Source organism: Sciurus carolinensis, unplaced genomic scaffold, assembly GCF_902686445.1.
Source record: "Sciurus carolinensis unplaced genomic scaffold, mSciCar1.2, whole genome shotgun sequence".
In the NCBI taxonomy this organism is placed as follows: Eukaryota; Metazoa; Chordata; class Mammalia; order Rodentia; family Sciuridae; genus Sciurus; species Sciurus carolinensis.
In genome coordinates, this window is record NW_025920303.1 from 129,850 (window position 1) to 152,692 (window position 22,843).

Here is a 22,843-nt window from a genome sequence, read left to right on the forward strand (position 1 = left end):
ATGCTTTAAAATCAAGGATCTATGTCTTGAAGTCATGTATTCTCCATGAGACTGGAGAAACTGTGTAGACTTTATTTATTTATTTACTTATTAATTTTATTGGTTCTTTTTAGTTTTGCATACCTAGACTTATTTATTTAATAATGGGAAAATGATTTTGCTGTTACCTTCAAGATATGTATTTCCAAATCCAAAGAATGTTCATCTTCTCCCTGATGCTTCCATAAAAAGGACTAGGAAGGCACTGATCAGGTTTCCAGCCACTTCCTTAGATGAGGTACATGGTAAGCCTAAGGTCCTAGCATGATTTAGCAAACTGTTTCCTTATTAAAACAAATATGCATGATATATGTGAGGGCAAAAATTTCAAAATGAGTTATGGTTTCAAATATAGTACATTTAAATCAAATATTTTTTGGAAATAAATTATGTATGTGCAAGAAGAATCTAGCTCTAATAATCCCCAACCATATTTATAACTTCAAGATTCATTTGTTCATTGATAGACAGTTGCTGAGTTTGTACAAAGTTCAGATATTTTGCTAGGAGTTGGGTTACAGCAGTGAATAAGAAAACTCACCTTCCTTGTGTCTTGGATTTATATGTTAGTACAGGAGACAGGCAACCTATGAAGATGAAAATCAATGTCATAGAGTCATCGCATGATCAGATCATCGTAATGGAGTACTGCGAAGGTGACTTGGGGCCTCTACAGAGGTGGGCAAGGGGGCTTTCTGGGAAAAATTTTTTAACTAAAATCTGAATGATGAGAAGAACCATCCTCAAACATATCCCTGGGAAGATAAAATATGCAGAGTGAAACCTGAAGTGAGGAACGTGTAGGTAATCAGTGCACTGCTGTTGGGGTGGGGCTCTGGTACCAGAGGAGAGGGGAAAGGCAGGCCAGGCCCTGGAAGACAATGCTATTATTATTAATCCTTAAGTTAGAACAGAGCAGTGGCATCAAATACTCTATTAGACTACAACTAAAAATCAGATCTGATGTCCAGACCCGCAGGACATCAATGAGGACGGCGAACCTGAGAGAAGGAATGAAAGGGACAAGAGACACAGGTAGTGACAGCAAGACAGGAATTCTGATCAAGCTGCAAATTTTTATTGTTCTCACGGGTATTTATGCTGAGGGAATGAGGGGTATGATGAGGTGCAGGCTGGTTGGCTGTGTTCTTCTACTGGGTCCTGATAGGGTGCAAGATCGTGCCGGCAGGAAGGTGAAATCCCAGAAGAGAAGCAGGGATGGCACCATAGATGCCATATTGTAGGAACTATCAGCCAGGAGGGGGCAGGGGTGCTGCTGCTTATTGAAAAGGTCAGTACATTCTCAGAATGAGAACTTCTTCTTGGTCCCTGACATTTCCCCCTTTCTTATATAAAATTATTGACCATATTTTGATAGCCATATTTTAAGGGGATGATAGAGGCTATGTGGCGAGGCGGGGGCGCAGCTTGCCTGAACAGGTACAGAGCTGGAGTGACAATCCCTCAGGAACTGCGTCTGTCTTAGGTTGTCCGTGGCAGAGCAACATCCTTACCCGTCATTGGATAATGAAGTTCTAGCCCTCATTTCCTGTCTTAGGTTGGTATGAGCTCTCACAAATCTTACCCGTCATTGGCTGTCCAGTTCAGCTCACAGGGGTGATGGTCTTTTAAGATCACTATCGCGATCCATCATCTCCAGTCGATGGTAATGAACCTGAATAGGTTTCGCCTGTATAGCCTCAATTTGAGCTCTAAGAAAAGCCATGATCTTGTTGAATATCAAAGGACCTATAGATACAATAAGCAGCAAGCAGAGGAGGGGACCTAGGAAGGGAAGGAGATAGGGAAGGAGTCCACTGAATCCACTCCATAGTGGATTATCAGCCAGTGCTCATCGGCATTTTTCTAAGTCTTCCTGCAGCTGTTTGATCTTGTCCTTAACAATTCCTGACTTGGCATAGAAACAGCATTTTTCCTGCAAAGCCAGACAAATGCCTCCCTGTTCAGCAGTTAGAGGGTCTAAACCTCTCCTATTTTGTAGGACCACTTCCACTAAGGAATCCACCTGATCTTGAAGATCTTGTATGGTGCTTGAGAGTATCTGTACGTCAGAAATCAATTGTCTGGATATGATAGAAGCTACCTGAGCAGGATAGACAGCAATAACTTTAGAGGATGTGGTGGGCAAATGAACCCAAAGCAAGGGGCAACCTTTATTTTTAAAATGTGGATCCCGCTGCCATAATAGTCCGGTGGGTGTATGAGGGGTGTGTAATATAACCAAAACCAAAGGAAGGTTATAAGATATTTGTGTAACAAATTGTTGAGCAATGGCTTCTGTGACTTGAATTAATGCTTGCTATGCCTCAGGAGTAAGCTCTCGAGAAGAAGGGTCAGAATCTCCCCTTAAAATATCATTAAGAGGCAAAAGCACATAGGTGGGTAGTTTTAAATATGGTCTTAGCCATTGGATATCCCCTAGTAATTTTTGGAAATTGTTAAGAGTGTGGAGATGGTCCACATGCAATTGTATATTAGGGATTTGAATTTGATTAGTTTGAAGTTTGAGGCCCAAGTAGGTGTAGGGGTCCTGTGTCTGAACCTTATCAGGGGCTATCTGAAGTCCCAAGGCAGTAAGGTCTTTATAGAGATCCAAATAACAATTGTTAAGATCATAGGTATTAGGTGCAGTGATTAACAAATCATCCATATAATGTAATATATAAACTTGTGGCCACTGCTCTCTCACAGGGTCTACTGCTTGAGCAACATATTTTTGGCAAAGACTAGGACTGTTAGCCATACCCTGGGGAAGGACCTTCCATTGAAATCTTTGCATAGGGCCCTGAAAATTGATGCGGGGGAGGCTGAAAGCAAAATAGGGTCTGTCCTCAGGATGTAAAGGAATAGTAAAAAAGCAATGTTTTAAGTAGATGACCATTTTATAATAGTCCCTAGGAATAGCTACCAGTGTAGGGATGCCTGGCTGTAATGCCCCCATAGGGCACATAACCTTATTGATAGCACAGAAATCCTGTAAAAGGCACCATTTGCCTGATTTCTTCTTAATAACAAAAATAGGAGTGTTCCAGGGTGAGGTTGAGGGTTCCATATGGCCAGCTGTCAACTGTTCCTGTACTAACATGGAGGCAGCCTCTAATTTTTCTTGGGTAAGGGGCCACTGATCCACCCACACAGGAGTTTGAGTTTCCCAAATAATTTTGTCTGCATGGGGTACAGGAGGGTCAGGGACCGACACTAAAAATCCAAATACCCAAATCCAAATTTGTCTGTTTTTTGTATGGGCTGTACAGGCTCAACCTGTCCTTGTCCTAGTCTCCCAAGTCGTGTACCAGGGATAAAGCCCATACAAAGCATTTGATGAGTGACTAAAGAGTCGGGACTAGCAAGAATAACTTTCATTTGGCTTAGAATGTCTCATTCCCAAAGGTTGCCAGGAAGATCAGGAACAATAAAGCGGGTAACAGTTCCTTTATTTCCTGTGTTTTCTTTTGTGTCAGTCCAATTGAGCACCCTGGAGCTAACTAAGAGGTTTTTTGATTGCCCTATTCCTTTAAGGTCAGTTAGTGATGAGGTGAGGGACCATTCTGAAGGTCAATATTTTTGAGAAATAACTGTGGCATCCACACCAGTATCTAGGATCCCTTGGAATTTCTTTCCTTCAATAAATAAGGTAAGAGTGGGTCTTTTGTGGGAGATAGGTTGGACCCAATACACATCAGACGAACCTAAAAAGGCTGTGTTTTGTGGTGAATTTTGGGCGGCGGGAGTGTTTCCTGAATTGAAGGGAAGGAGAATTAATTGTGCAATTCTTGTATGACCACTATTCTGTTAATAGCTGTGGCCAGTATTTTAATTTCTTCAGTGTAATCATTATCAATGATGCCAGGGAAGACCTGAACACCTTGTAAGGTGGTAGAAGCTCTCCCAAGAATAAGAGCACACATATGAGGTGGAGGGGGGCCTACAACCCCAGTGGGTATTATTTGGGGTCCTTGCATAGAGTCTAATATTGTATCGGTGGAGGCACAGAGGTTCAATCCTGCGCTGCCTGGGGTAGCGCGTTGGAGGAAGGTGATTGTGGAGAAGGACAGGGGGACTGTATTGGGTTGGGAGTCTGAGAGGGAACAAACCTTATTGCCCCTGGGTTTGTTCTGGGGGCAGTCGGGGCCAGGGGCTGGCCCCAAGAGGAGTTTCCTGAAAAGTTAGAAGGAATAGACTGTCCAACAGCATAGGTCTTGGATCTACACTCCTTGTCCCAGTGGCGACCTTTACCACATTTAGGGCAACGGGTGAGCGGAGGTGGTTTAACCGCTGTTTGAGGAGATATGGGTCCTTGACCCAGTCTCCCTGTTGGGCACTCTTGCGCAAAATGGCCAGATTGTTTGCAAGTAAAGCAAGTACGTGGGCCAGAGTTGTGAAGGACCTTGGTGAAGGCGGCGCCAATGGCGAGACCCATGGCATGGGCCATTCCTACCCCGGCACACAGCCTAATGAAGTCAGAAAGGTCCCCTTTATCTTTGTGGGGCCAAAGAACATCTTGACATATCAGGTTGGCATTTTCAAAGGCAAGATATTTTACAAAGGAGCTCTCATTTTCACTTGGTCCAAGTAAGCACTCTGCAGCTAGATTAAGCCGGGCAACAAAGTCACTGTAAGGCTCGTCAGAACCCTGACGAATTTTTGCTAGGGAGGTGGTGGCCAAGCCCTTTTGAGGGAGCCCTCTCCAAGTGTGCAAACCAGCAGTTTGAACCTGTTCTAGGAGCCCAGTAGGAAAGCGCGCCTGTTTAGGGTTAGTATCAAATGGCGCATTGCTCACTAGCTTAACATTGGTCCAGTATTTAGAGGAAGACTTGGTTGAATTTTTTTGAGCAATTTCCTGACAGTATTCCTTAAAATCTGCATTCCATAACAGGAAGTCACCTGCACTGAGGGTGGCTTGGGCCAAAAATTTCTAATCATTAGGGGTGAGCCATTGTGTACTATGGTTCTCTAGCAAGGCCAGTGTATAAGGTGCAGTGGGGCCATACTGTGCACAAGTCTTTTTAAGTCTTTCAAGAAAGTGGAGGCTCAGCCTTTTATAAGAACCAAGGGCTCCACTCTGTCCAGAGGTGGGCTCCTCCTCATCCCCTGATTCCTGGTCCTCCTATTGTTCTCCCTCTGGTTCTACCTCTTCTTCCTCCCCTGATTCCTCTCCCTGACTTCCTGTTAAATTTCTGCCTCAGTTTGTGCGGGCTGATCTGCTTGACTGCGAGTGACTGGAAAGGCAAGAACAGGCTGATCACGTGGCTTCACCTTACGAATATTAAGGGGTTTGGGGCCAGTTTGTGTTAACTCCGTGCCCAAGGCCAGTGAGCGAAGTTCGGCATCAAGGGCTTTTAGTTCTTTTAAAAGTTGGATTTGTTCCCGCCTATGTTGGAGAGACTCACGTAAAGGAGTTAGATTAGGCAAGGGAAGTGGGGAGAAAATGTCTGGGGTGGCAGTAGGTCCCTGAAGGGAAGGAGCACAAAAGGCAGGGGGTGTATAAAAGGGAAGTGGATTTTTAAGAGGTGGCAGGTCTGGAGAATGGTATCGAGCCGCTGCCTCCTCCAGGGTAGCCTCCTCCTCTGGGGTCACCTCAACATGGGGATTTAAAACCGGATAAATCTTAGGGGGATTTTTAGGGGACTCTTTTGGTAAGGTGGGGTCTGGGAGGTTCCCGGGGTCTGGGAGGGTTCCAGGGTCCTGAGAAGGCTGAGTAGGGGGCATTTGAATACTAACTGAATGGCATGCCAAGGGGGAGCGAGAGGTGGATTGCATTGCCTGCTCCCTAATTTTTACAAGTTTTAAAGTACCACTGTCAAAGGGTGAACTTTTAAGAATCTCATTAATTAAATTACAATAAGAAAAGGCAGTGACGGGAACCTTTTGAGGACCAAAAGTCTCATAATAATCTTTGAGTTAGTCTCCTACTCTGAGCCACATTTTACCATCAATTGACCCCTCAAGGGGAAACGAAGGACACAAATCCTCTATGTATGAAAAGAATGATCTTAAATCCTTTTTCTTAACACATGCTCCCCGAGTCTTGAGGGCCTCCTTGAGACCCATCAGAAACAAATCATGTGACGAAACTGCTTGTCCCATGGTGTGTCACTCACCTTGCTCTGGCCTCACTCTCCTCTGGATCTGACTCCCAGTGGCATTTACGGAGGCGATCCCGAATCCCGCTTGGCCAAGGCATCCCTGGAGGGTGGCGTTCGCTTCTCAGGCAAAGGTTCCAATCAACCACGTTGGGTGCCAACTGTCCCGACCTGCAGGACATCAACGAGGACGGTGAACCTAAGAGAGAAGGGACACAGGGAGTGACAGCAAGACAGGAATTCTGATCAAGCTGCAAATTTTTATTGTTCTCACAGGTATTTATGCTGAGGGAATGAGGGGTATGACGAGGTGCAGGCTGGTTGGCTGTGTTCTTCTACTGGGCTCCTGATAGGGTGCAAGTTCGTGCCGGCGGGAAGGTGAAGTTCGCGCCGGCGGGAAGGTGAAATCCCGGAAGAGAAGCAGGGATGGCACCATAGACCATATTGTAGGAACTATCAGCCAGGAGGGGGGAGGGGTACTGCTGCTTATTGTAAAGGTCAGAACATTCTCAGAATGAGAACTTCTTCTTGGTCCCTGACAATCTGACATGGATTTATAGATGAATTTAGAAACAGCATAAAAATCTTTGCATACAACTTTCATTTACCGTTTGCTGTATCATTAGAAGAACATAATATTTACTGCATGGTAGCAATATTTTGGAATTAAATACCTAGATTCATTTTACATTTCTTTACATTGTCACAGAAGAAGAAAATGATCATGATATGATAATTGATCTGTGTAAGAAATTTATGTAGAGCGTTTTCTTAGTTTGATTATAAAGTTAAAATGGAAGAATCAAAATGAGATTCCTAATCTTAAATATTTATACTCTGTTTGATAATTTTTAAGTATCACTAGTAGGATCAGAACCTACATTTTTTCTCTTACCAGGAAAAGAGCTGTTCTGGTAATTCATGCTGAAAATATTGCTGACCTTTTAGATTTCAAAAATTTCTTGTCTTCTTTGTTCTATAGATCCCCCATGTTAATTCACATTAAATAGTTTTACTCAGTATATGCATTACTTAGTAGCTCAACACTTTTCTTTTTCTAACACATTCACTTCTGGAACATATCTTAATTTTTTCTGTAGTAACTGATTATTACCAATAATAGCTTTTAAACCATATGATTTTCTGGGTATTAGAATTTGAAAAATGTATTATTACTTATGATATAAAGATGTAGAAAGGTAGGAGCATAAGGGCACTTTAATTGGAACAATAATATCTACCTTTTGAAAAGGGCACACATAAAACATAATGGTAACTCTTCTGTTTTGGATATGAGATGTCCACTCAAATCTCATAGTTGTGACAATGCAGGACTATTCAGATATGAAAGGATTAGATTATGAGAGTTGTGAGGTTGGGTTAATCAGTGAATTAATCCATTAACATGGATTAACTTGGAGGTACCCATAGGCAGGTAGGCTACAGGTGGAGTAATCAGGTTACTAGGGGCATACCCTTGGGACTTTTATTTTATCCCTGGTGTGAAGAACTGTCTACATCCTGATTGACATGTCCTGAACTGCTTTCCTCCACCATGCCCATTTGCCATAATGATGTGCCTCACCTCCAGGTCAGAGCTATGGAATCAACCATCTATGAACTGAAACCTCTGAAACCATGAATCCCAAATAAACTTTTTATCTTCTTTGTTGTTTTTATTCACAGTGACAAAAAAAATGTTGACTAAAACAGTAACTATTAGGTGGACTTGCATCCCATTTATAAGAAAATTTAAGCCATCGAAAAGAATTTCTTCATACCCCACAGCTGCTTGTACTGATCTACCAGCATCTGTTCACTTAGGTCCTACCTGAAGCTGCACATGAATCATCTGTGTCCCACTTCAGAGCCAGTGAACCACTTGGCCTGTGCACTAGACTTAGGTTTCTCCTCCTTTCTTACATAAGGGCGATGATCTAACACTTGATTTGATGTTTCTTCTTTCATTTACATTTCCTTTTCCACAGGATCACTTATGTTAGAAAACAATCAATTTCTTCTCTTGAAAAATCTTCCTGTGACTCCAATTCCTTTATCAGTTACTACCTTGTGCCCTCTCCTTTATAACAAAACTCAAGAGATCCTCCATAGTGCTTGTCTCTCATCTCTCTCCTAGTTTTATACAAGCCCTTTTCAGTCATGTTCCCTTATCTAAGACTTTCTGAAAGTCTATTCTAAAGAATATCAAAGTACCCCGTGTCATTTAATTTAATAGCCATTGCTCATTTCTCACCTTAAAAAAGTTCATTCGAAATTCTTAACCCAGTTTTTGTTGACCTACTATCTTAACATGAACAAGATTCTCAAATTAATATTCAAGCCTAGACTTATTTCTTGATGCTGTGATGTGGAAATTCAACTTTCTCCATGACATTCTCCCTGGAACAGATAATTTCTCAAACTGAACAAGTCCAAGGCTGATCTCCTGATTCTACCTTTATTCCCAAGTCTATTCTACATGCAAAATTTTCTGTCAGTTTATGGCATGTTTGGTCTATGTCACATGTAATATCTAGTCTGTTGGGAAACCCTGTGGACTCACCTTTCATCTTATTTCCCCAATTCAATCTCTTTTAATGACTTTTAGAGTCATCACCTAGTTTCAAGCCACCACCAACTTTCACATGAACAATTGCCTACTCTCCCTACTTTTATCTCAGCATCCCTGCTCTTATAGCACTCAGAGTTGTCTTTCAAACTTATAAGTCAGGTTACATCACACTTCATGACAGGGTAAAAGCCCTTACGATCATTCAAGTTCTGACAACCACAATAAGGCTAACCCTTTCTCTCTTTGAACTGCTCTCTTACAACTGATGCCTTGGCATTTTCCCTGAAAACTCTGGTAAATTTCTGATTCTCCAAATGTTAAGATTATCCTTTCTAAAAAAAAAAAGTGGTACTTGGGAACTGAACTCAGGATGCTTTACCACTGAGTCACACCCTGACCCTTTTTATTTTTTATTTTTAGATGGTATTACCTAGTTGCTTAGGGCCTCACTAAGATGCTGAGGCTGACCTCAGTCTTGTCATTCTCCTGCTTCTGCCTCCAAAGTTGCTGGGATTACAGGTGTGCACCACTGTAAATTTGTGCTCTAGAGGTAGGGCTTACGTAGATCATTCTGTTGTCTGTCTGCAATATATCCCCCCTATCTTCTGCATTGATAACTCACTAAATGTTAACTGATTGAAAGGGACAATACTTTAGACATTTTTCCCCTTAGACCTAAGCCAATGGGCTTGACTCCATATTTTGGATTAATTTTGTTGAAATTTTCAAAGTTCTTGTTAAGCATCTGGAATTGGGCAGTGGATTCTCATGAAGTATCTCAGTTAACAATCAAGGGCCTGGACTGCATCCTAGATTTTCTCTTTTGGGGTGTGTGTTAGTCAACTTTTAGTCACTCTGAACAAAATAACTGACAATAACACAGAAGGGAAAGTTTATTTTGGCTCATAGTTTCGGAGGTTTTGTCCCATGGTGAACCAGCTCCATTGCTCTGGGCCTGAGGCAATGCAGGACCTCATGGTAGAAGGGCATGGTAGAGGAATTCTGCTCAACTTATAGAAGGAATGAAGTGTAGAGAGAAGGGAAGGAAGGGGCAACAGACAAGATATATTTACCAAGGCCATGTGCCTATTGATCTCCTTTCTCCAACCATGTCCCACGTGTCTACATTTGTCACTTACTCCCAGTACTCCATTCAAATTGTTAATTCATTAACGGATTAATCCACTGATGATGTTAGATCCTTCATAATCCAATCACTTCCCAAAAGCCCCAGCTGCAGACATTGCTGTACTAGGAACCAAGTGTCCAATACATGAGCTTTTGGGACATTCTAGATCTAAATCATACAGGGTGTTCTCCAACATTATATCCTACCCAATGGTGTCTACCAGGTGTCATCAGAAGCCCTTGCTGTTGTACCTATGAAGTTATCCTAGGTCATATGACCAGAACTATTACTCAAGGATAATTCATCATTTCTTGATATGATTGCACTACGTTGGTTGCTAGAGTGGTATTGATATACAGATTTGGGACACATAGGAGAAGTACAAAGTTCTGGGCTGCAAATGTTCCTTATTCTCTTAGCATTGATCATGTGTGTATGTGCATGAGTTTTTTCCTGCTTCTACTCAGACTGAATTGCCAACCTCTGTGCTGCAGAAGATAGTAGGATTACTCCAGGTATTATTTATCCTGTTTGTCCCTACTATGGACACTGAGGGAAGTCACTCCAGCCCTTCCACTGTCCCTATGGCAAGTATCAGAAACTTCTGTAGGGATTACTGTGTATATCACCTTCATGGTCTTTCAGGATCATTTGTTCTGTGATGCTGACTCACAATCCTCTCCTCATCCTAAATTGATGTGCTCTGTTTTCCATTGGATGCGATGGCATTATGTGTTCCCATATTCTTCAGTCATGGTGATGAGAGATATAACTTACATAAATTGGACCACTTTTTTTTTAAAGCAGTCTCATCTTTTCTCTATTTTACCAGCTGGTGACAGTGCACAGAAGTCAGGTATGTGAACACAGTTAAAAAAAATGCATTCTAGGAATCTGATCAAGTTCAAAGTAAGACAAAGACAGAAAATGTGTAGTTTTATACTTTTTTATTACAAGCCCTTTAAATTTGGCATGACCTAGAAAGGAATCACTAGAAAGGAATTCACATTTTCTTGCATTAAGTTATCATTAGATTTACATTGTAATCATCATTAAGAAAATATCTTTTAGGAGACTTGGAAGATGGCAGCATAGAAGTAGTTTGCATGCCCCAGCTCCTCTGCAGTTCAGTATCAAAACAGCTGGAGAATAGCTACTCAGTGAGGTGGGAGATGGACAGAATGTACTGAAGTTCATATTGGGCAATCAGAGTTTTGAGGAGACTCAGAGCCTCTGGTTCCTAGAACAGAGAGTGAGAATTTTTTAATCAAGTCTAAACTGGTACCCTAGCCAGTGCCTGAGCAATTTAAAGGGAAGGGGTTACAGAAAGAAAAATAAAGACACATCTGACAAAATTATGGCAAACAGTGGCAGAAGGCAAAGTCAGTTTGGATTCAGCTGAAACCAGAACTACATAATACTGTGAGAAATACTCCACTTTCCCTAATTTATAAGTGAACAAACAATTGTCACAGGGAGCAATCCTGTTGGGGATCCCTAAGTCTGCACCTTAGGAAGCATATAATTCCCTGCATTTTATCTCCCAGGAGATAATAGCAGTAACATCATGTAAAAATGGCCTGTTAGCAAGATTTATGAGTAATTTATACACTGAAATCATTGCAAGCCCAAAACTAGCAAAGTCTGCTGCCCAACAGAGGCAATGGAGCAAGGCCCAGGAGCACAATGCTCCTCCTAACACATTGAAGACTCCCAAGTGCACACAGAGAGCCATTCCCATGTCTGACTAGGCACAATGTGTTGCTTATGGGATCTCTTGATACCAACCCTCTGCAATAGAAGGGAACCCATGAGTTCCCAGACCAGTCTCTGAATTTTCAGAGCTAACTGGATGCTTCTCTGGGACAGAAACAGGGGTGTTGATTTTTGATTAATCCCGAGTTCACAGTAATTCTCCCTGCTCAATAGGAAATCCTTGTGTGCATAGAAAATTCTGTCTGTACCAGTGAGGTCACTGCAAATCTAAAACTTGCAAAACAATGCCCAGCAGGGGTAATAGAGAGAGATAGGTCAGATCCACTATCCACTGAAGACACTCACCCACTGGATTTTGAGTGCACTCAAAGCACCATCAACATCCACATCAGAGAGGGTTCCACTAGACAAGGGACATTGTTGCACCAGCTCCTCTGCAATAAGTGGGGTCCCACACATTCCCAGGGCAACTATGAAGTCTCTGAAACCATCTAGATCTGCACCAGCAGAGGATGGGGTGAAATATTTGTGATCAACCCAGTTCTTGGTGCTTCCCACTATACACCAAGGACATGCAAGAGCAGACAAAACTGCTGCCTGCACTAGAGAGGGATCCAGCTATCTGACTTGAAGGGCACAGTCCCCAGATGGTCTGCTGGCTCACAGGACCATAGTAAAACAACTCAAATTGCCTATGTTCAGATGATAGGAAGTTGAGGTGAAGACTAGATATACAGGATACAGGACTGAACTTCACAGTTTATTGAAGCAAGATCCTGATCCTGGAAAAACCAAATATAGAAGAACCACTTCAATGATGAACACAGTGTTGAGATGCTGTCTTCCCCTGCCCCACTCCAACCAAAAGCCTTTCAAAGGGTATATAACCAAGTTTTGTACATTGGTCATGCCTCTGACACCTATCTGATTTCAGGTCTGGAAGCACCTGAAAGTATATATGTTTAAATCCTTGGCAAGGGGAACTTTTAATATTTTTTAAATGCATTTTTGATTTTGCCTGTTCTTTCCATACTTTTACATAAATTTAAGTATTTAAAAATTTATTAAATTCAATGTATCTTCTCTCTTATTTGTAGTCTTTACCATATATTTCATTTGTTTTTCTCTTATATCCCAAATCCCTCCGCAATACTTTATTTTTTTTCATTATTTTCTCCTTCCATTTCCCTTTTTTCCATACTAATTTCACATTAGTTTTATATTTTCTATTATCTTCTATTAGAATAAATTTCAATATAATCACTCCTCCTTTCTTCTCCCTTGGTTAATAAAGCAGTTAAAACACTTTCAATACATTTTTATTGTATGTTGACAAGTGGTTTGCTTTTGAACTTTAGTTGTTCCTGTTGGCTATCCTATCCTCTCAAAGTGAAGCTGGGAATTAAACACAGCACTTTGAGCACTTTGAATGGGTGCTTTCATGCTAACATAAACCCCAGGTTCTCACACACACACACACACACACACACACACACACACCTCACATAAAGGTACTAGAGGCATATCTAACCCAGCAGAACAGATTTCAACATACAACAAGATAACAAGTGAAAAAAGGCAATGAGAGGCATCCAAAAGCTCAAAACTCCCCCAAACTAAATTTAGAGATAATGAAGTGGGGAATGTCAGATGAAGGATTCAAGGAGTTGACTGGTAAAACAATCAATGAATTAAAAGATTTAAGAAATGAAGTAAAGAAGGAAACACAGAATATGAAATAGTATTTCAATAAAGACATTCTGAGAAAGAATCAGAGAAATATTTTAAAAATGAAAAATTCAATTAAACAAAAAACTCAGTACAGAGTGTCACCATCAGATTAGATCTAGCATAAGAAAGACTAGCAGGGCTGAAAGATAGGTGCAATAATTAAAACACTCAGTATTCAGAAAAATAAATAAGAAGTTTTGAACATAATAGACAAGAATTATGGGATAACATAGGATGGTCAAACTTAAGAATCACATAACTTGAGGAAAGAGAAGATACAGACTAATGGCACAGAACAGTTATTCAGTAAAATGATTATAGAAAATTCCCCTATTCTCATAAAGAAGATGGACATAGCATTACTGGTGGCATTTATAACTCCAAAAGATGGATGACAAGAAAAAATTTCTCAATCTACGAAATTTATAAATAATTCAAAAATCTTAACACCAAAAATACAAATAACCCAATCAATAATGGGCTAAGGAACTGAGCAGACACTTCACAGAAGATACACAATTGATCAACAAACATATGAAAAAATGTCTAATATCTCTAGTAATTAGAGAAATGCAAATCAAAACTACACTAAGATTTCATCTCATTCCAATTAGAAAGATGATTATCAAGAATACAAGCACTAGGTCAGCTGCTGCATCCCCACTGTGGTGGCACCGGTGCAGCACACCACATCGTGGATTTCTGCTGCGGCTGCCACCACTGTCTGCACCATTGAAACTTGTGAACCTCCTGCCTCAACCTCCTGAAGAGTTGGAATTACAGGCATGTGCCATCATACCTGCTGCTGGTGTAATTTTTAAGAAACTGTTGATTTTTGTCATTTAGGAAATTGTAAATCATGTGAAGATGGGACTCTTGGTCTTTGTGCACAATCTGCTACTAGACCTCTGCCTCTTTCTGGTCCTGGGATTTTGGTACTATTGTGGATGGAAGCTACACTTATTCCAATGGGAAGACTCTAATTCAGTGGTTCTTTCCTTGGATTCCACTGGACAGACACTAGGTTCAGAGTATGATCAATTGGGCTTCCTCCTGAAGCTGGACTCTAAACTGCCTGCTGAGTTAGCCACCAAGTATGCCAACTTTTCAAACGGAGCCTGCAAGCCAGGCTATGCTTCAGCCCTGATGACCACCATCTTCCCCCGATTCTCCAAGCCAGCACCCATGTTCCTGGATGACTCCTTTTGCAAGTGGGCTAGGATTCGGGAGTTTATGCTGCCTTTTGGGATCAAAGGTCAAGACAATCTGATCAAAGCCATCTTATCAGTCACCAAAGAGTATCACCTGACTCCTGCCTTAGACAGCTTCTGCTGCCATCGCTGCATCATCATGGGCAATGGAGATATACTTGCCAACAAGTCTCTGGGATCATGAATTAATGACTATGACATGGTAGTCAGACTTAACTCTGCACCAGTAAAGGGCTTTGAGAAGGAAGTGTGCAACAAAACAACACTGTGCATTACCTACCCAGAGGGCACCATGCAGTGGCCTGAACAGTATGATCGTGACTCTCTCTTTGTCCTCGTTGGCTTCAAGTGGCAGAACTTCAAGTGGTTGAAGTACATAGACTACAAGGAGACAGTGAGTGCATCAGATGGCTTCTGGAAATCGGTGGCCACTAGAGTGCCCAAGGTGCCACCTGAGATCTGCATCCTCATATTTCATATTTCATCCAGGAGGCTGCCTTCACCCTCATCAGACTGCCATTCAACAACAGCCTGATGGGCAGGGGGAACATCCCAACTCTTGGCAGTGTGGCAGTGACTATGGTGCTGCATGGCTGTGATGAGGTGGCAGTCACAGGCTTCGGCCGCGACATGAGCACGCCCAATGCACCACTGCACTACTATGAGACCATGTGCATGGCAGTCATCAAAGAGTCTTGGACACACAATATCCAGAGGGAGAAGGAGTTCCTGCAGAAGTTGGTGAAAGCTCATGTCAGCACTGACCTAAGCAATGGCATCTGAATGGACCCAGCACTTGGCTACACAGGCCTAGGTGCCATCAAAGCAAGTAGCACCCACCTGTGCAGCAGTTCCTCAGACCCAGAGAAGGACAGTGCCAAGAGACCCCAGGGCCAGTGAGGCATTGGTGGACAGCCAGAGCTGTGCCTGTTTGGAAGCCAGCCTCAGAGACCAGCACTCAGCCTCTCTCCTCCTGAGTCTGTGAAGGGGGCCAGGAGGCCACTGGCTGTGCCCAGCAGGCCCAGCATGCAGGAGGTGGGACATTAGGCAGCACAGCTGCTGCCAGAATTGTTTCTCCAGTCAGTGTTTGGTGTATTATCATTTTGTGAATTTGGGCAGGGTGGAGGGAGGAATAATTTATTTTTAAATAAGATTGAAGATGTAAAGTTTGGTCCACTTGCTGTGCAGGAAGAGGCTCACTAGAGAGCCCATCAAGCAGTGGTACCAGTTAGCTGGAGGGTGGGGATGCAGTTACCAGCCTATGCTGCACTGCAGGACCACAGGGAGATGAGCAGCATCTCATGTCAGTCCCCTCCAGCTCACCACACTGTTTGGCCTTTCTTGGGGAGAAATGGGGTATTTCCACTCACCAGCCCCCAGCTGTCCTGCAGGGAAACCCTGGAGCCATCCCTTCAGAACCAACAGGACAGTCCTGGGCTAAAGCAGAGAGAACTCGAAAGCTCAGGAGGCCCAGTCCAGCTTGATAGGAATGGCTGTTCTCTCCTCCCCAGCCACACCTGATCCACTAGACACCACCCAGGCCTGGACTAACCCACTTTTCAGGTGTTCTGGCTTTCCACAATGAGACTGTTAAGTCCTTGGGTTCTGCCTTTAGCCTGGACCAGAGGGAAGTGAAGCCCAAGGACTTTACCAGGCCATGGCAGCCATCCTATGCAGCCCTCATGGAAGCAATAAAGATCTTCCCTGAAAAAAAAAAAAAGAAAGAAAGAAAAATACAAGCATCAATAGGTATTGTCGAAGGTGTGGGGGAAAACATACCCTCATACATTGCTGTTGGGATTGCATATTGGTGCAGCCACTCTGGAAAGTAGTATGGAGATTTCTTAAAAAATCTGGAATGGAACAACCATTTGACCCAGCTATATCACTCCTTAGCCTATACCCGAAGGACTTAAAATCAGTGTACTACAGTGATGCAGCCACATCAATGTTCATAGCTGCTGAATTCACAATATCAGAATGAATTCTACTCATGTGTAACTAAAAAAGAAGTAAAGAAATTAATAAAGCATAAAAATAGAAACGGGTCATTTTATATTGTGTCAACTAGGACTTCAAGTGGGCTTAATGAAACCCTACAATGTTGACTTTTACACAAAGAATTGTTTTTAATAGTATAAATAACATATTGCCAGGCAAGCCAGAGCTGCCTCAAGTTCATGCTGTCAGCCATCTCACAGCCTCCTTTCTCTGCATTCTGCCATCCTCATGGCTCTCTTGAGATCCTAATATGACTACCTTCCACTCAGTTTCACTCTAGCACTCCAGACTAGAAGAAAGGAAATGCCAAGAAGGGATGATTCTTACATCAGAAGTTACATATATAGCCTCACCATATATACAAGAAGAATTAAAAAATTTTTCCCAAGTATATTGCTGCTCTAACCAAAATTGGAGTATTTTTATGAAGGAGTAACAAAGCATATATGAGGTTATTACATGATGTTGCCTATTAGTGTTTACCGCATGTCATGCCAAAATGAAGTACAGCCTAAGTAGATCAAATTATCAGACTTACGTGTGCCTAACATTACTAAGATGGAAAGCAGCCAAGTGTGGGTGGTGCACACCTGTTAACTTCAGCAACTTGGGAGCCTGAGACAGGAGAATTGTAATTCAAAGCCAGCCTCAGCAACTTAGCAAGGTCCTGAGACACTTGGCAAGATCTCATCTCAAAATAAAAAGTAAAAATGGTTGGGGAGGTGGCTCAATGGTTAAGCACCCCTGTGTTCAATCCTCAGTACCAAATTTTTTTAAAAAAAATTTAAATGGAGAGAAGTTGCATGCATCTTCTTGGGGTGATGAGAGAGGCAATATCATGGAATCATCTCATCCTGCTATTATACCAACCTTCTAAACTTTGATAGAGGAGGGGTTTGTGGGAACCCTTGCATTTGTAGCAAATCAGACAGAATGTCGGGGTTTCTAGAGCCCCCAGCCTTAGGCATGGTCAAGATGGCGCCTGACGCTGAGCCAAAAGCGGCCAGCTATACAGTAAACAACCAGCGAATTCCAATGATTGGCTAGTTAACGATGTGACTAGAGCATGCCCCCCTCGTGTACCCATCCTATGCCTGCAGCTGTCCGCGTTTATCTCGTGTACTCTCCCCTGATTGGTTGAAGTGTATATAAGCCTGGTGGGTGGGAGAGTAAGGGAGAGAAGCTGAGGAAGAGGCAGAAGCGACGGGGACGGAAGAAGCGGAAGAAGTGGCGGCGGCGGCAGCGGCAGAGGCTGGAGCTGAGCTGGAAGCAGGGAGTACGCGGGAGCTGGAAGAAGTTGGGAGAAGGGAAGCTGGGAGTGCGCAGAAGCTAGGGGTAAGAGAAGCGTAGGAGAGGAACTGTGCACAATAAACTTCCAAAGCTTCAGACATTTGTCGTGTCTCTCTCTGCGGCCAGAGGGGACGCGATAACTGGTGCCGAAACCCGGGAGGATGAAGACCTTATAAAAGAAAACAAGGTAAGATATTTGAAAGAATTTTTTTTTGTATACAAGTTAAACCGGTTATAAAAAGGTTAAAGGGTGTCAGGATGCGCCATTGGCGGTCCTGGGGACACGCGGAGTGCGGTCCGGTTGAAAGGTATCGGGATCCTGATGCGTAGAACGCGGGTATCGGGGCGCGCCATTAGCGGTCCTGAGGCGTAGAACGCGGGTTGAAAGGTATCGGGGTCCTGACGCGTGGAACGCGGGTATCGGGGCGCGCCATCAGCGGTCCTGACGCGTAGAACGCGGGTTGAAGGGTACCAGGATCCTAACGCGTAGAACGCGGGTCGGGGGGGTATCGGGACACGCCATCAGCGGTCCTGACGCGTGGAACGCGGTCTAATTAAAGTGAAAGTAGGAACACGCTTGAAGCGGTCCAATTAGGTAGTACGTGAAAAGCCGCTATAAAAATTTTAATGCGCACTTGATAGTTTTCCCTTCAGTAATTTCGTTGCTCCTGGCAGCTAGGCCACTGTTATTGTAATTGCCATAACTAAAGCTATTCAAATTAGTAACAATAGGGTCTGAATGCAGCAACCCCTCAGGGAACTATTAAAAAACAATGGGACGCCATTGAGAAAAAAAAAAAAAAAAAACAGCCAAAGTAAGAAAAGCTGCTCAGTGTGCCACAAGGGGGATCTTCATGAACAGGATTTAATAGCAACAGAAAAGAACGCTTAAAGAGAATAAAGTGAGGAAAGATTGAGTGGTGGTGACCTAGAAAATAATTGCTCAAAAAAATCTAAGAACAAGGGAAAAAAGGGAACTAAGTCTAACACAAAGAACCCCCAAAAAGAAATAACCAAGTGGTAGTGAAAACTTAAGAACAAGGGGAAAAAGTAGGAGAAACCTAAGCCTAATAAAAGAGCTTCAAAATTAGTAGAACCTGCCCGTATTTGAGGAGCAAATGGAGATACCATCAACCATTGGAAAACTTTAAAGAGGCAGTTAAGACTATTGGAGACAGGTATGCAGAGCAGTGTTATCTGGAGAACAATGGCTAATTGGGGAAGCTCAGTGGCAAGAAATAGCTGTTGAAACTGCTTGCAGAAACATAGTGGCAAGGTTTCCCGATAGAAATGTTAATAGGAGAAGGCCAATACGCTTCAATAGATGCACAAAATCAGCAGCAAAGAGATAATGCCCTAACAAAAGATAAGAGATAACTATAGTAAAATCTGTTACACCTCATGCCCCAGGGCTATGTCCAAGATGCAGAAGAGGAAGTCATCGGAATAGTGCCTGTCAGCCTATTAGAGATAGGGAGGATAATTTCCTAGGGTCGAATCCTGAACTTCAAAAAAACGGGAGACAGGGCCCTCCCCGGGGCCCGCAACAAATATACGGGGTAATTCAACAAGTTCCCCAACGGTGGTATCCTCCCACAGAGAAGGGGAGCGCAGAGCCACCTCAGGAAGTGCCGGATTGGACATCTGTGCCACCTCCAGACTCATACTAACCCCAGATATGGGGGTGCAGATGATTGATACTGATTGGCATGAAAAAATCCCACAGAACAGTGTAGGACTATTACTAGGTAGAGGTTCCTCAACACTAAAAGGACTTATAGTACACCCAGGGGTTATTGATCCTGATTTCACTGGACAAATAAAAGCCTTGGTCTCTTCACCAAAAGGAATTACGGTCATCTCTCCAGGGGATCGCATTGCACAAATGCTTATATTGCCCAGTCGACATTCCTTGTGGCCCAGTGAAAATACAAATAAAAGACAAGGAGGTTTTGGATCAACAGGAACTACTTTAATAAACCTTACTATGGATATGGGACAGAGGCCCCTCCTAAAATTAAAAGTGGGAAATATGGAATTTACAGGTTTATTAGATAAGGGGGCAGACAAAAGCATTATTAGCGCAATGGTCTGGCCAAAGCACTGGTCATTGATCACAGCAGCTCAGAGCTTGAGAGGCTTAGGAGTAGCAGAAAGCCCCAATCAAAGTGCTTCCTCATTATCGTGGAAAGATACAGAGGGACACACAGGAATATTTCAACCATATGTCTGTAATGTTCCTATTAGCCTATGGGGACGAGACGTCCTGCAGCAAATGGATATGAAACTCACCACTGATCAGATTTACCAAGGGACTCCTGTAAGAAATATGTTACAAAATATGAACTATGATGATAAAAAAGGATTAGGAAGACATAGCCAAGGATCTACCCAACCACTGCCTTTACTTCCACCAAAAACTGATTCTCATGGATTGGGTTTTTCCTAGGGGCCACTGATAAACCATCAATCCCTATAATATGGAAAGATGATAAGCCTCACTGGATTCCACAGTGGTCCCTAACAAAAGAAAAGCTAGAGGCAGCTCATAAGTTAGTACAAGAGCAGGTACAAGCAGGTCATTTACAACATTCTACCTCTCCTTGGAATACTCCAATATTCTTAACAAAGAAAAAATCAGGAAAATGGAGGTTATTACATGATTTAAGAGCCATAAACGAACAAATGTACCCTATGGGACCCATCCAATGTGGACTCCCTCTTGTCACTGCACTACCAAAAAATTGGCCTACTATTATTCTGGATTTAAAGGATTGCTTTTTCTCTATACCCTTACACAAAAATGATTGCTGGAGATTTGCCTTTACTTTGCCCTCTCTTAATCACACTCAGCCTGACCAGAGATTCGAATGGACTGTGTTGCCTCAAAGTATGGCTGACAGTCCTACTATATGTCAAATATACGTAGATAAAGCGTTAACAACTACTAGACAAAAGTTTAAAAGATTGTTGATTTATCACTATATGGACGACATACTTATTTGCCATCCAGAAAAAGAAGTTTTGTTAGAAGCATTACAATTTATAACTCAAGCATTAGAAAAGAGAGGACTAACGATAGCCCCTGAAAAATTACAATTAGAGGAGATCCAAGAATATCTGGGTACAAGGCTCACTGCTACTACAGTCAGACCAACAAGGTTGACCATCAGGACAGATCAATTGAATACCTTGAACGATTTTCAGAAACTCTTAGGTGACATTAACTGGATCAGATCCTATTTAAAATTATCCACAGGGGAATTAAAACCTTTATTCGATATATTAAAAGGTAATCCTGACTTGAATTCCCCTAGGAAACTTACTCCCGAAGCACGGATATCCTTACAGCTAGTAGAGAATAGACTTCAGCAGTGTTACGTTGATCGTTGTGATCCTACTCAACCATTAAGTTTAATCATAATCTCAGAGAAGCATACCCCTTTTGGCATAGTTGGCAAGGAGGACCTCTGCAAAGTATAAATCTCCCTAGCTCTCCGGCTAAAACATTGCAATCATATCCCCAAGCTATTGCTCAGGTAATATTCAAGGGAATAGAATCTTGCATTACTGTTTTTGGAATCCATCCATCTATTATTATAACTCCTTATTCCACTCAGCAAATTAAATGGCTAATTAATAATGATGATGATTGGTCAGTATTATATTGTTCCACTTCAGCTCAGTTCGATAACCATTATCCCCAACATCCCTGGATTCAATTCTGTAAAAATACTCCCATAGTTTTTCCAAAAGTGACTAGTGTCCAGCCTCTTAAAGACTGTGTAACCATTTTTACTGATGACTCCAAAAATGGAGTAGGTGCAGTACTTATCGGTAAACAACTTCACACCATAATAGTTCCACCCAACTCAGCACAGGTTACTGAACTTGCAGCTGTAATATTAGCCTTTAAATTAGCAGATAATCAGCCATTCAATCTTCTATCTGATAGCTTATATATCATTAACGCTTTACAGGTTCTTGAAACGGTACCCCATATTTCTTCCATGTCCACAGTAGCTTCTTATTTTACAACACTACAAAACCTTATCCTGCAGCATAAACATCTATTCTATGTAGGACATATTAGAGCTCATTCTAATTTACCAGGACCTTTGGCCAATGCTAATGACTTGGTAGATATGGCCACCAAATCAATTTTTGTTTTTTCCATAGAGGAACAGGCAAAACTCTTTCATGAAAAATTTCATGTAAATTCCACTACTTTGAGCAGAAAATTTCCTATATCTAAATGTATGGCTCGACAAATAGTAAAAAATTGTCAACATTGTGCTCCTTTAATCCCAGTACAACCCTTTGGAGTTAACCCCAGGGGACTGCTGCCTGGTCATATTTGGCAGATGGATGTAACCCATATTTCTGAATTTGGTACTGTTAAGTATGTATATGTGTCAGTAGACACCGCTTCAGGGGTCATTATGACTTCTGCTCATTCTGGAGAAAAGGTGAAAGATGTCATTCAACACTGCCTACAAGCATTTGCTGGCTGGGGCATACCTAAAGTTATTAAAACAGATAATGGTCCTGCTTATACTTCCAAAAGCTTCCGGTTGTTTTTACAAACATTTAACATCCAATCAGTCACTGGCATCCCCTATAATCCTCAGGGACAGGGCATTGTGGAAAGAGTACATCTTACTTTAAAAAATTGTTTAAATAAACAAAAAGGGGGAATAGGAGCCTCCTACAAGTCTCCTAAAGATAAACTTAATTTAGTTCTTTTTATTCTAAATTTCTTAACTCTGGATAGGGACGGCCATTCTGCAGCTGATCGATATTATAATCCTCATAATAGTCCTCAAGTATGGGCAAAATGGAAAGATATCCTGACAGGTTGTTGGAAAGGACCGGATCCAGTCCTTCGTTGGGTCCGAGGGTCTGTTTGTATCTTCCCACAGGATCAACAGACTCCAGTCTGGATTCCAGAAAGGCTAATCAGAGTTTTACAGCATGCAAGTGATGCTGCTCCTCCTCGCAATGGCGAGCCTGAGCCTTCCTCCAATAACAAAAACTCAGATGGAAAGGC

General features: G+C 42.3%; 1 pseudogene; it reads left to right on the forward strand.

The window, feature by feature from the left end:
• The first annotated feature begins 14,158 nt into the window (after positions 1–14,158).
• LOC124975551 (CMP-N-acetylneuraminate-beta-1,4-galactoside alpha-2,3-sialyltransferase-like) lies at positions 14,159–15,319 on the forward strand (annotated as a pseudogene).
• The last annotated feature ends 7,524 nt before the right edge of the window (positions 15,320–22,843 follow it).